General features: G+C 45.7%; 2 non-coding genes across 2 annotated transcripts; one reads left to right on the forward strand and one right to left on the reverse strand.

The window, feature by feature from the left end:
• The first annotated feature begins 3,311 nt into the window (after positions 1 to 3,311).
• TRNAN-GUU (transfer RNA asparagine (anticodon GUU)) lies at positions 3,312 to 3,385 on the forward strand. The gene has a single exon. It is a non-coding gene; the product is annotated as a tRNA-Asn (tRNA).
• Positions 3,386 to 5,199: 1,814 nt separating this feature from the next.
• Positions 5,200 to 5,272, reverse strand: TRNAV-CAC (transfer RNA valine (anticodon CAC)). The gene has a single exon. It is a non-coding gene; the product is annotated as a tRNA-Val (tRNA).
• Positions 5,273 to 13,839: the final 8,567 nt, after the last annotated feature.

A 13,839-nucleotide genomic window follows, 5' to 3' on the forward strand; every position in this document is an offset into this window, starting at 1 on the left:
CAGCCACTTCCGGCTGTAGGGAATGAGCAGAGTGTACCCCTGGCACCTTTTGGACGGACAGGAGGTGTGGTGCAAGAAGCAGTTACATCCAGACACTTCGGTCACGAAATAGGAGAGCCAGGAGGATGAGAGTGGGGACCCGATTTCCCAAGCAGGGCTGAAAGGGGCACCAGGAGGGAGAAACGCGCCTGACCCAACCAGCCTCGGTGTTCCCACACAAACACCAGCACTGCAGAGGCCTTTGGCTCCTGTGGCTTGGAGCTGTGAACCCGGTGCCCACAGGCACCTTATAACGTAGGCATGAGGTAGCTGCAAATGCTTGTCATCAAGGTCTGGAGTAGGAGATACACGGAACTGGTAGAATTGTCAATCCCGTGGGATCCTGGATCCACCCCAGGACCTTCTAGAATTGGTCCTGGATAGATTGTGGGTCAGGTCCCTGCCCTGGATGGGAGAGGAAGGGGAATGTGTGAGGGAGGTAAGTGTTCAAACATGACAAATGTGAGTTTGTGTGTGTATGAATGTGTGTGTGTGTGTGTGTGTGTGTGTGTGTATTTGCATGATGGGCTCTCAGACAGGGCTTTTTAAAATGCTATCTAAAGAAAGCCACATATTATGACAAATGTGAGTTTGTGTGTGTATGAGTGTGTGTGTGTGTGTGTGTGTTTGCATGATACGTTCTCAGATAAGGCTTTTTAAAATGCTATCTAAAAAATAAAATAAAATGCCATCTAAAAAATAAAATAAAATAAAGTAAAATACCATCTAAAGGAAGCCAAATACTATGGAGGAATCACTGGAGATAGCCTTGGGAAGAATGTAATTCAGAAAATACCAGTGCAAGCTATCTATGCAGACTGTCCCTAGATCCAGTAAACACCCATTGCAAATAAGGGGAAACTGTGTTGTAAAGATTTCCAAGAGTCATTTTCACTCAGCACTTGACAGGTTTGAAGGATAATTTCTGAATTTCCTGTGATCATGGAGTATGCTAATACCCTCATTCCTACAAGTATGGGAGCCTAATGGATTCTACTAGGAGCATTTTAGAAGTATTTTCTATGCATTGTCATTGATAGCGCCCAAGAATATTTTGATTTTGAGAATATGTCACAGATTTTTTAATTAAAACTAAAATTCTAGAGCTCATAGAGAATTTGGGAGAATACATTCACAATATTTGGCACAAAGATTTTTTTATAGAACATAAAAAGCCATAAATATAAAAGAAAAAATGAAGCTAAAAAGACTTCATCCAAATTGAACACCTGTACTCACGAAAAATCACCATGTGAAAGTCAAAAATTAAGTCACAAACTGAGAAAATATATTAACTATATTACTTTAAAATGTCTCAATTATTCAAATATGTGAAGAATTTTTATAAGTCAGTAATTTAAAAAAACTAAACCAAATAAAAGTAGGCAAAATATTTGAATAGACTTTCTTCATAAAGTAAGATATCTTAATGACCAAAAGTTACAAGAAACATTCTTGAGGGTGCCTGGGTGGCTTAGTTGGTTAAGTGTCCAACCCTTGAGCTCAGCTCAGATCTTGATCTCGAGGCTGTGAGCTCAAAGTGTGGAGCCTATTTTTAAAAAATATTCTTGATATTTTTACTTATTTGGGAAATACAAATTAAAATATAAGGAGATAATATTACCCACCCTCCAGCATGGCTGTATTTAAAAGAATTAGTACACCAAATGCTGATAAGAATGTGGAGCAATTGCAACTGTAGTTACTGGTTCAAAACTATTCTCGAGGACTGTTGGTGATTTCTAATAAAGTTAAACTCATACCAACTCCATGACTCAGCAATTGCAGTACATCTATCAATGCACAAGTACACAGAAAGACTGGTACAGAATATTCATCAAAACACTAAGAATATTCATCAATAACACTAATTAATACCAAATAACACCAAAGTTACTCCAATAATACCGAAATCAAGAAGTGATGTACATGTCAATATGGATATATTTAATGAACATAATGTTGCATAAAAAAGGCAAATGCAAAAAAATAAGCATTCATTTATTTGAATTTCAAGAATAAGCAGTAGTAACCTATAGCAAATAGACCTCAAACTAATAATTAACTAAGTGAGATAGGTTATGAATTACCTGGAAAGGGGCTCAACATACACTTCGGGGATGATGGCAATTTTTCATAACTTGATTTGGGTGATGATTACATTTGCCCACATTCAACCAAGTGTGCACTAAAGATTTGTGATTTTTACTCTGTGTGAACTATAGTTCAATAATTTACTGTTCCCATAAAAACTAGCGGAAGGCAGATGGAGACAAGCCGGGGTAGACCATGACATCTTGTTTGCATTTTATTGTAAACTCAAAAACTGGTTCTCATTTAGTGTTACCCCTCCCTCCCACACGCACACTGATACTTGAAATATCTTTACCAGAAAAAAGGCTATGAGGACACTATTTCATTAGTGAAAGCTATAGGCCAGTCCCCTTGAAAGGCGGTATTTCATCTTTGGGGATATTTTCTGCTCAGTAGGGAGACAAGGAAACTTGGCCGGCCACCGGAAGGTTTGTGCACTGGGATTTACTCCTCTTCTGACCGCTTCCACTGTGGGGCCAGCGTGTATCCTCTGTTCCGACTGCTGCTAACTAAGGTGCATAGCTGGTGCTGGGATTAAGAGCAACCCAAAAAGACTGGTCAGACACTACCCTACTGTACTTGGTTTGAACCGAGGTTGCTCCAGCCACAAGGGAACTAACCACTATACAGTGACGATGCACCACGGTCCTGCTGGGAGCCACTGCACTTACTATAATTTTTTGATGTAAAAATATTCATACTTCTTTTGCTGTTTTATTCTTGGACACCTACAGATAGATGTTCGTGCCGTTCTATTTCATGCTGTTCTCCCTTCCTCTCCATTCTGCTACATAATAAAACAACTTTCATATCTCAGATCCGGGCCGGTGCCTCTTCACAGATTTCCTAGCAGTCTCTTCGTCTCGTCCATACTTCTTTCTTTCGCTCCTTTTCACGTTTCCTCTTTTCCCTTGATCTCTTTCCCGCTTCTCCCCTCTCCCCCCGCCCTTACCCCGACATCCCCCTTCCCTTTATCTTTCTGGTTCCCACCACAGTGACCAGCAGTTCGGAATCGTCCAACGCAGGGGGTTCAAACGCAAGGAACACGTCGCGTCGACTCCTCCTCCTGGGTGTTCGGAAGCTTTGGAGCCTGAACGGTGGTCCTGCAAAGGCGGTGGCTCCCCTTGGCGTTGAGCGCGTGCTTGCTCTCTGTTGGGAGGAGGGTACGGGCTCCCGTAGTCTCTGTGGCGCAATCGGTTAGCGCGTTCGGCTGTTAACCGAAAGGTTGGTGGTTCGAGCCCACCCAGGGACGTGGTGTTTGCACTTGGAAAGTCTTTGTTGTGTGGTCCTTCCTTCAAAAATGTCGAGACCTCACTTATTACCATTCTGTTCTGTGCACCTCCTTTACGGGAAAGCAAGAACAATCAGTGTTGTTCTCTGCCTCACTTTCCATATCGTGTGTATTAGTGTTTATTTAGCCCTCTGTGTATCAGGAGTTAGTTGGACAGTTAGGTAGTCAGGACCAGGGTCCCCAACGAGAAAACATGGAGTCAGGACAGCTAAAATAAAGAGGGCACTAACATCCTGTTTTGCAGCTTAGATAGGACATTCTGCTTTGTAGCCCTTGCAGAAATGACTTCTGCAAAAGGTCCTAAAATAAGACAATTAACCACAAAGCATTTGTCAATATCACGGGCAGGGGGCAGTTAAGACATAAGCCCCCAGATGTCAGCAAAAAAGGACCATCAGTACAGAGACATTAACCTAATAGGTAGGCAGATGTCTGACCAGAGCCCTGATTGGCACCACTCAGCACACCCTGATTGTTTAAGATAGTTCTGCAAAAGAGCTCATAAAACCCCCTAAACTTAGAAACCCCAAAGGAAACACACTTGCCCCCCCGCACCCAGGAGCTTTATACTCTTGCTCAATAAACTATGCTTTGCTGCCCACCACTCTTTGTCTGGTCTACCTCTTCATTCTTAGAAGCGGTGTGACCAAGACCCGTGGACACTAAAGGAAAAGAAATCCTGAAACAATATTTTCCCCCTTTTTAGTTCTTTCATGCATAGCTTGGTACAGATTTGTACTACTCTTAATATTTATCCCTTTTCTGTCTACTACACTGCTGTAACTGGAATTTACTTTTATACATACCCTGAGAAGACTTGAATCCATTATAATTAGCAGTATTTAGTCTTTGTGTTAGGGATTCCTGACATAGCTGGTCTCATTTCCACCATATCATGTATTTAAAAAAATATTTTCCTTATGTTTTTCACTAGACTGGTTTACTTAGATAGAATTCTGTTTTTCTATAGCGTTTAAAAAATTCCACTTCCCTGATTAGTTAATATACTTTTTTAGATCCTGGGTACATAAGATTATGTTCCTTAGTTCAGGAAACATTAACATGGATGCTCTAACAAGGTTCTTTCATATTTGTCTTTCAGTTATTTTCTGTTTATCCACACCCATTCCCCTTTCCGCCCCCAGAAGTTTACACTCTCTGGGGTTCACCATATGTCTTTTTATTCCAGTATCTCTTTGTATATGTAAATAAGGTCATGTCTTTGAAAAATATACATAGTGTCCTTGGCTGTTATTTTTTTAATTGTGGTAAAATACAAAAATATATACTTTTAATTGGTATGGATATGGAATATTGTTTCCACAAATCCTTGGCTTGAGATCCAGATAGGGATTTAGATTTATTTACTTTGGCTTTGTCATGGAAATGAACCTGTTTTGCAATTTTGCTCCAGAGTGAGGGAAGCTGAGCAGTACCCTTAGGAAATACTTGAGATAACATAATCGTTTTCCCAAGTCAGCCTGCAGAGAAGATTCAAGCGCTAGAAGATAACAAAGGGAATTTTAAGGGATTTCCTGATATAAAATCCAACCTGAAGTGGGGATTGCTGGGCGCTTCCGGAGGGAACCCTGTAACTTTATGGCCTCTTCAACCGGCCTACGAGAAGAGAAACGAATACTGACTCATAGATAGTGGGCCCGTTGGGTAGTAATGGCACTTCTCTCAAGGTTCCTGAGAATCACAGGTGCAGCTATTGTTACCCAACGTCGCCTTTTATCCTTCCGTTAGGAGGATTAACTTTGAGGGAAAAAGGCTGTTTCCGCCCGGTTTCGAACCGGGGACCTTTCGCGTGTGAGGCGAACGTGATAACCACTACACTACGGAAACGGGACGGGTGGCGGGTCTCGGGCCGGAACCCTGAACACCTTCGCTCGTGCCACCAACTTCTTTCCAAGTGCGAAAGGCCCCCGGGAGCCCCCGCGACGCCTCAGGGAAAGGGACCGCAGCCCCCGCGCGGCGCCGCCTTAGGCTTCCGCGTCTCCCCGCAGGAGGCGAAGACCCGGGGGCCCTCGGCAGTCTGGCTCCGGGATCCGCACCGAGCGCAGGGTTTCCAGATCCGGAACGACGGCCCCGGTGCAGAAGGCGCCCCGCCGACTCCCCAGCTCCCGGAGGGGGCCGGTCAGGGGCGTCTGAGCCCCCAGGCGCCCCCGCCGCCCGGCCGTGGGGTCACCCGCCCTCCTGAGCTGTCGGCGGCCCCTTTCACCGCGGGCGCGGTCGGTGCTCTCGGCTCGTGGCCGCGGCTCGGCGCCGGGAATCCTCCCAGGAACCGGAGGACGCGCCCTCCCCGGCCTCCCGCCTGCCCCGCGGCGCCTCACCCGCGCGCTCTTCCTTCGCGGGCCCTTGGGCTCTGCGCTTCTGCGCCGTCCTCTCGGCAGAGGGGGTCCTTCCGATTCCTGCCGCTGTCACTTATTCTAGTCGACTAATTTAAGTCCAACATTTTAATCACAGCTTTCATCTTTTAGCAGGTTCCGGAGCAGAAGTTGACGTCCTTAGGGCATTTGTCTGTTTGAAGATGTCCAACATAGGCCAAACTATGTTTTCTGGCCTGTATTAAATTCACTTGAAGATCAGGCTACCAGGCGGAATATAGACCACAAAGGTTTCAGGATTTGCCTGAATGTGGAGGACCTGGGGACAGCCCATGCAGATTTCATGATCACAGGATTTCTCTCTCATTGGTCTTGAGATTCTTTTTTAGGGACAGTTTTATTTCAGCTTCTGCAACACCCAAAACATCTTTTTATTTGCCTTTTTAGTTTTCCTGCTTAACAGGTCTTGGAGTGTAAATTTTAGCAAAGAGGTAAGGATAGTTTTCAGAGAAAGGTAATGTCTGAAAAGTTTTCAGGTTTGCCTCTGCTAAAGAGCAAAAATGCAACTGAGTAACTGAAAGATCTAATGGGTTTATTAGACACCAGACCGAGGTGGTTGGCCTTTTTCAACTCTGGCTCAAACTGGAGACCAGGGCAGGAATGGACCATATCACTCTCATCAGTGACAGAGGGCAGTTCCAGATAAGGCAGACTTCTAGGTAGCTTTAGATCAGGAAATTTCATGAAATTTTCCCCCTTTCTTTCCCTTCTTGATTTATCTCCCTCTTTCCCTGCCCAGTCAGAGAAGAAGATCCATCCATCATTTTTCTGTTTGTAGGACACTTTGGGGTCCCTCCTGGACAGAACAAAGGGAGCAGTTGCCTTTACTTTACAGGAGTGTGAAGGACTGCGGTCACTGGGGAAACCATAAACTCACTTCGAGTGCACCTGCGCCTCTCAGGATCCTGTCATATTCCACTAAAGTGCCACCCTGCAGGCTGAACAGGAATGTGTGGGATTCCTGACTCTGCTAGAGGAGAGGAGGCACAAAGAGGGGACAGGCCAATAAGAGGCTGAAGTTAAGGACAGAGCCAAAGAAAAGGTGAGAAAACAAGCCAACCCCACTGATGAGATAACCAAAGGCAAGCTGAGGGGAAAAGGCAAACTGGCACATCCCAAGGAGGGATATATGGGACATTCCTCAAGCACTAATGACTGCCCAAGAACAAAGAGAAAACAAATGGTCAACTGATAAAGATCACAGTCATGCAGGACATGAAACTCCATCAGTCTGTTACAAGAAACTGATGTTACAACAAACTAAAGTTTGTTACAACTTTACAAGAAAAACACGATCTTAATAATAGCCAGACCTCCAGGAACCTATAGACTCAATTTCCTGGAGCCCTAACATCACCTTCCCCTTCACAGGATTAAAAAACAAACAAACAAACAAAAAAACCTATATTATCAGTCACTCCTCACAGTTATAATGCAACTTTTTCTGCCCACAAGTCCTATGCCTGTGCGTTAATAAAACCACCTTTTTGCACTGAAAACGTCTCAAGAATTCTTTCTTGACTGTTCAATCTCAGACCCAAACATCAACCACATTACCCAACCATCCTGCGACTAAGTGTCTGGAACCTAAGACCTTGAGCGAGCCAAGGATCACTTGTTTAAATTGATTTCTCCACTTTTATCAAGAGAGTTGTTTGCTCTAATTCAGAGATCAAGAAAGAGGACGATAGTGTAGACCAACATCCATACTTGACTGATGTGGGAAACAGAACACCACAAGTACCACTGGTGCATGTTCGTTCAGACTCCGAGATCTCTGAGAAAACTCGAGATTGCAGGGTTAAAAAACCCGAAAGGATCAGAGTGAAATGCCCTTGGGATGTATGTGGTCTGTTCTAAAGTACACAGCAGAAGATGTTTCGTAGATAGGAAGCCAGCTGTAAACAGCACACTGTGCATTTCCTTCTTAGTTCTCTTATCCTGTGTTAAGGTCTGAGTACAATGGTGTTTACAATTAATTGATCACAGCCAGTTACCGATTTCTTTATTCCTTCTCCACTCCCATTGCTTCACTTGACTAACCCTGTGTACGTGGAAGAATGTGCCTTATTAAGCCCCTGCTGTAAATCATTATAGATCTATATCATTGTAGAAGGTATATTAGATTATGGAAAATAAACCTCGGCACCTCGGGCTGTTTGCTCGGGGTCCCCTGTGCCTCGCTATACTGTCGTCTCTTTTTCTCAGTTCCTTCGCTGCCCCAGGTCCACGACTCTCTGAGGTCGACAGACTGACAGGAAAACATGAATTGCTGACTAATTAGATGTGGGGGCTGAGCAAAATACTGGAGTCAAAAAGAACTCTTAAGTTTTTTTGCTCAGAGCATTGGAAGGATGGGAACAAAGGATTCCAACTGACAAGGAAACACTGTAAGGTACAAAATGTGTTAGGGAGAACATGGGAGTTCTGTTCAGGACCTTGCTTGAAAGAGTTCTTCATCCACCCTATCTCCATTCCTGCATGCATCTGAATCCTGTTGTTGTTGATCCCTTGGGTCTCAGCGCTCAGCTTCTTCTCACCCTGGGAGCCTCCCCTCCCACTTCCTCCCAGCAACCTGGTCTCTTCCTTGTCCAGTGAAAAGGCTCATCTCCAGGTCTGTAGCCTAGAGGTGCAAATTCCCTCCATGATTTGTACACCTGGCCGCCTAGGCAGCCTGCTACTTGGGGGACAGGGCACCTGGTGCATTGCTTGTGGGCTTGCTTCTTAGAGAAAATTTGGAGGGTAGGACCTTTTAGACCATCCCTGGAGGGGCAGGTAAGACAGGGAAGGATAGGGGGAAGAAACCAGCTGGAGTACCATTCCAACGGAGCTATCATCAGAGGGCAGAAGACCTAGAGATCAATTCCCTGGTGGTCTAGTGGTTAGGATTCAAGGCTTTCACTTCTGCGGCCCAGGCTCAATTTCTGGCTAGGGAATGTGCTTTCTTGTAAAGTCTCAGCATGCAGGAGCAATATCCTTTGTGTACAGAGGAGTTCAGCGGTATACCATAATGGGGTAGATGTAGAAGGGTCTGGTCTCCTTGCAATTTGTGAAGCCCTAAAACTGATGAAGGAATAAAAGTGATGATGGTCCGCTCTAGTCCCTTCTCAAAAGTGCTGCTGGTGATCCAGCTCCTCACCCTCTGGGCAGGCCAATCTCCTTACTCGTGCCCCCTATTTATCTTTCTCCATACACCCTGGTTTTTGTCATATCTCCTTTTCAGACTTGGGGCAGGAGTGACTTTAGAAATCCATGAAGCAGCTTGTGCCAAGCTTAGACAGCAATGCAGAGATTCAAGCCCAATTTGCTAGGCTGCCATTACTGAGACAATAAGTTAAACTTCTGGTAATGGATGCTTACTTTTTTTCAGAGTACTCCTACAGATAACAACTATAAACTGGGGACAACATATGTTTCTCAAATATTATCTTGGGGCGCCTGGGTGGCTCAGTCGTTAAGTGTCTGCTCGGGTCATGGTCCCAGGATCCTGAGATTGAGCCCCGCATCGGGCTCCGCAGGAAGCCTGCTTCTGCCTTTCCCACTCCCCCTGCTTGTGTTCCCTCTCTTGCTGTGTCTCTCTCTGTCAAATAAATAAAATCTTTAAAAATAAATAAATAAAATATTACCTCAAGGTGCTGGGGAGACTGAACAAAAGCAGGCAGACACAAGGTAAAATTGACATGGTGAGTTTTCCACTTTGCAAAATTTTGGCTGAGAGCACACCTTGGTCTGCCCTATTTGGGTCAGCTAAATTCCAGTACAAAACCAAACTGTCTTACTGGATTAAAGGAGCAGAGGACAATGCTTGGGCAAGCATAGCAGTTGAAAAAAACCAAGAGGTAGAGAGGAATCTCATAAAGAAAAAAGCCACTGAAAGGAAGTTCTAAGTTGTTTGTAAAATTCTGCCCAAGTTTCTGGCTGACTCCCGCATAATGCATGTTGGGCAGCCTCCAAGTAGTTCAGCAAAAGCTGAAGTGACAACTGAGATTTCACCTGTCATCCATTGCAAGGGAGAGAATTTGCAGTTTGATATCAACCAGACCTGCTTTTATAAAAATTCAGTGCTTTTGTAATACATAGCAATCCAGAATCTGTATGTGTACCATTCATGGTATCCGTAATACAACTCAAAATGCTCTAATACATTACTCTGATATTACTCTACCCATGCTCAAGATAAGACAATCATGGGAGACTGACCTAGACATCACCCAAATGTTGAAACTAGGAGGTAAGAAATACTAAGCCACAACTATAACTATTTCAAGATTGTAAAGGAAAAATATAACCATAATAAATAAAAAGTTAGAAAAAATTATCCGGAAATAGAAAGAGTAAATGAAGGACCAAAATGTAAAATTGGAAATTGGAAAGAGTTCTCAAAAAACAATCACTGATGGATTTAATTGCATAATGGAAATGACAAAAATTCAGTGAATTTCAAGAGAGAGAAACAGAAATCATCCCACCTGAAGCACAAAGAGAAAGAATTGAGAAAAAAATAAGCAGAACCTTAGCAACCTATAGGGCAATATCAAAAGTTCTAACATATTTAGAGTTCAAGAAGAGGAAAGAGAGAATAAGGCAGAAAAAAAATGATATCTAAATTTGTTGAGAAATATAGATTTAGCACACAAAAACCCTTCCATTGTGGGCTAGAGCCTACAAAAGTTGTGTCCCGCTTCGGGAGAGGGTGAGACCTGCGGACAACTGCAGCGCTTCATCTGGGAGAGTGAGCACCTCACCCACAGCTCACCTCCCTCCCTTCCTCTCCGCATCTCCGGCAGCCACCTCCTCCATACGCCCAAAAAGCAGTTTACACGCAAAGAGAACCAAAGAGGCTGAGCGGACCAGCCCGTTTCCAGAGGAAAGCACAGAGGCTGTGACTGTCACCGTCCGCAGAGCGAGTGCCTCAGGGGCGGCGACAGCAAGAGCGTGGTCCGGGCCTGAACCCAGGGCGAGATGGCATCTCTGCGCTTGGCTGTGTAAGTTTGGACAAGCGGCTTATTACAGCCACTCCAGCCCGTGTGTGAAACGGAGACAGGATCAGAACGGGAGAAAGAGGGCGCGCGCAAGTAAGAGGCCCCCTGTGGCGAGCGTGAGGAGCCGGCTGCTCGGCACTGAGTCTGAGAGGCCACCAGCGGACCGCCATTCCTTCCCCTTCTTCACCGGAGCTTTGGGACTCGCTGCGGAGCCTCTTCTGCAGGCATCTTTGGCAACACACCAAGGACCCAGGGATAAAGAGAATTCCTGCGTGAAGGGAGACGTTGCCAAAACGTGACCTGACCAAGAATGTAGCCCAAGCCAAGGTGGGGAAAAAGCACCAAGTCCCGGCCACTACGTCACCAGGGCACCACGAGTTACTTCGTTTTCTCGCAGCTCCGACTCACTGTAGCTCCGTTAGAACTGCGCACCGAGAAGCTCCGACTACTCACCCACCCTTGGGGCTGCCGCCCTTCCTTCCGGGGAAGATCCAGAGGACTAGTCCTTCCCTGCTTTCCCCCAAAAGCAAGCCCTCCGGCGACGCATTGAGCGCTGGGAGAAGCCAAAGACGCGCCCCGAGCCCCGCCAGGTCCGCAAGTCCCAGAGCGTTTGGCTGAGGCCCCGCCCGGCCGCGCCTCGGAGCTGCCCTGAGGACGCGCCTTCGCGAGGCGGCCGCGTGCGGACACGAGGGAGGGGAGGCGCCCGGCGTGAGACCCCTGGGTCCCCACCATCACCCGGTGGACTCCGGGAGACGCAGCAACGAAGGCGGCGCCGACCGAGACCGCTTTCAGCGAGGCTCGGCGGCCCGGAACCGGACCCGGGGTCTATTCCCGCCTACAACCTGCGGCCCCTGCAGTTCTGCCGCCTTAGTTAATGCGATCTCCACCCTTCCGTGTGCCCAGACCAAAATCTTACAGAGTTCTCCCTGACAAACCAGTTTTCCTCAGACTGCATATCCGTAAGTCAGTAATTAGTGTTGTCTAGTAAATAAAGTGTGGACATTGATCTACACCAGGGGTTCTCAACCTCGCACCACTGATACTGATACGGTAAATCTTCGTTGCGGAGGGATTTCCCGTGCATTGTATGCTATTTGGCTGCACTGTAGGCTGCGGCTTCGCAGGCGTCTGCGGACCACATGCCAGTAGAGGCCAAACACACCCTCACGTCGTGATAAGCAAAAAGTTTTCAGACATTGCCAAATGTCCTCGTGGGCAAGGGGGTGGGGGTGGGCAAGATCGTCCGCTGTTGAGAACCACTGATGTGCGCTCTCACTGCCGTCCTGGTCCCTGAAGTTGGGCTAATGAGTCTCTTCATAAATGTGGGAAACCGATTCAACTCATGGCCCTTACCTCATTCAGAGGTTAAGATTTGGGTCTTTAGTCTTCCTATCCTCGGGTTGTGCTACCATTGCTCCTTTTCTTTGGGTTTATCCTAAAATCAGCCTCATTCAAGTCTGTCCTGGAAGGCCAGACTGGGGTTTGGGTCAACTCAGTAAGGTTCTTCTTGACCTTTTTGGAACCTCACACTTCATTCAGTTTAGCCTGCAGAGAAGATTTTGAGATAGTATTTTCTTCTTTACCGGAAATTCAGGGAGCAAGAGAGCGGTGCACTTCGGGCACCCGGGAGTTAATTGTACGTAGTCTCTACAGCTTGCGCAGGTGTCCAGATCCTTTTGGTCCCACAGGCAGGGAGTTATGTCGTGGGTCATTTCTGGTCATTGAAAAACAACCAGACTGGGAGAGACACATAGAAGCCAGCTGCCTACCTCGCACATGTCCATGAGGGACCCCAAAAGAGTGCTGACCAGAAAGAAAGGCAGTGAATCCCTCCTGTTAGGTAGGCCAGAGGTAGTTCAAAGAGAAGGGAAGAAATCCTGTGAGATTTCAGGATCTAAAGTTACCCTAAGTCAGCCTCCTCCGGATGCTTGTCTTCCCATGGCTGGTGAAAGTGAGTTGAGTCTCCTTGCCAAAGTAAGGGAAACAGACAGCCTTGGCCAGGTTACCAGTGAGGAGGCAATCTCTAATCTTGCCTTGAACTTCCTCAGCCAGATTTCTGTGGATTCCAAGGGTGCAACTGAGTACTTCTATTTTTCATTTGCCCTTATTTAAAGAAGAAAGGAGGTGCCTTGCTGGCTCATTCGGAGGCGCATGGGACTCTTGATCTCTGGGTTGTGAGTTCGAGCCCCATGTTGTGTGTAGAGATTACTTAAACTTTTTAAAAAATAAAGAAGAAAGGATCAGGTGTGAAGGAAAACTGCTACATTAGGGAAAGCTACTATTTCTGAGACAGTCACAACCCCTCTCAATTTTAATTGCACTTTCCCAGGTAGATCTCCAGGTTGGGCCCATTTTACTCTCAGTGCACAGCTGATAGGGCCATGTATGTGGTTAAGAGGTTCACAGATGAATATCTGAATAGTCATTTAAAAAAATATATACATTCCTGGGGTGCCTGGTTAGCTCAGTCAGTAAAGCATGCCACTCTTGATCTCAGGGTCGTGAGTTCAAGTTCCACATTGGGCATAGAGCATACTTTAAAAAAAATAAAAATATACATTCTAAAAAAAACCTGTAACACATCAAGCTCCACTATGCCACATTTACAAAGATGGAAAAGAATTATATATTAGTAAATAAGCAATGTCATAAAAGGGACCTTAAATATGTTTGTTTGTTTTTTAAGTAGGCTTCATGCCCAACACAGGGCTTGAACTCACAACCCTGAGATCAAGGGTCACATGCTCTACCAGCTGAGCCAGCCAGGCGCCCCAGCTATCTGTTGTTTCCACTAAAGTTTTTTTTTTTTTCCCTAGATATGCCCATCCAGTCACTTCCCTTTTCCAAACTCTGACATTCACTGCCAAATCCTAACATTAGTGTTCAGGTTCCAGATTATTCTTCCCACTTCACATCTTTGCCTCTCTCCCATCTTCTTTCATAAGCAGAGAAAAGTCAAGTCTTCCTTAATCTCCAATTTGCAACATCAGATCTTACAATCAGGTTAACAAATTAGGGATCTTCCATAGGACTCTATTTTCCT

This window comes from Halichoerus grypus, chromosome 5 (assembly GCF_964656455.1).
Source record: "Halichoerus grypus chromosome 5, mHalGry1.hap1.1, whole genome shotgun sequence".
Classification (NCBI taxonomy): domain Eukaryota; kingdom Metazoa; phylum Chordata; class Mammalia; order Carnivora; family Phocidae; genus Halichoerus; species Halichoerus grypus.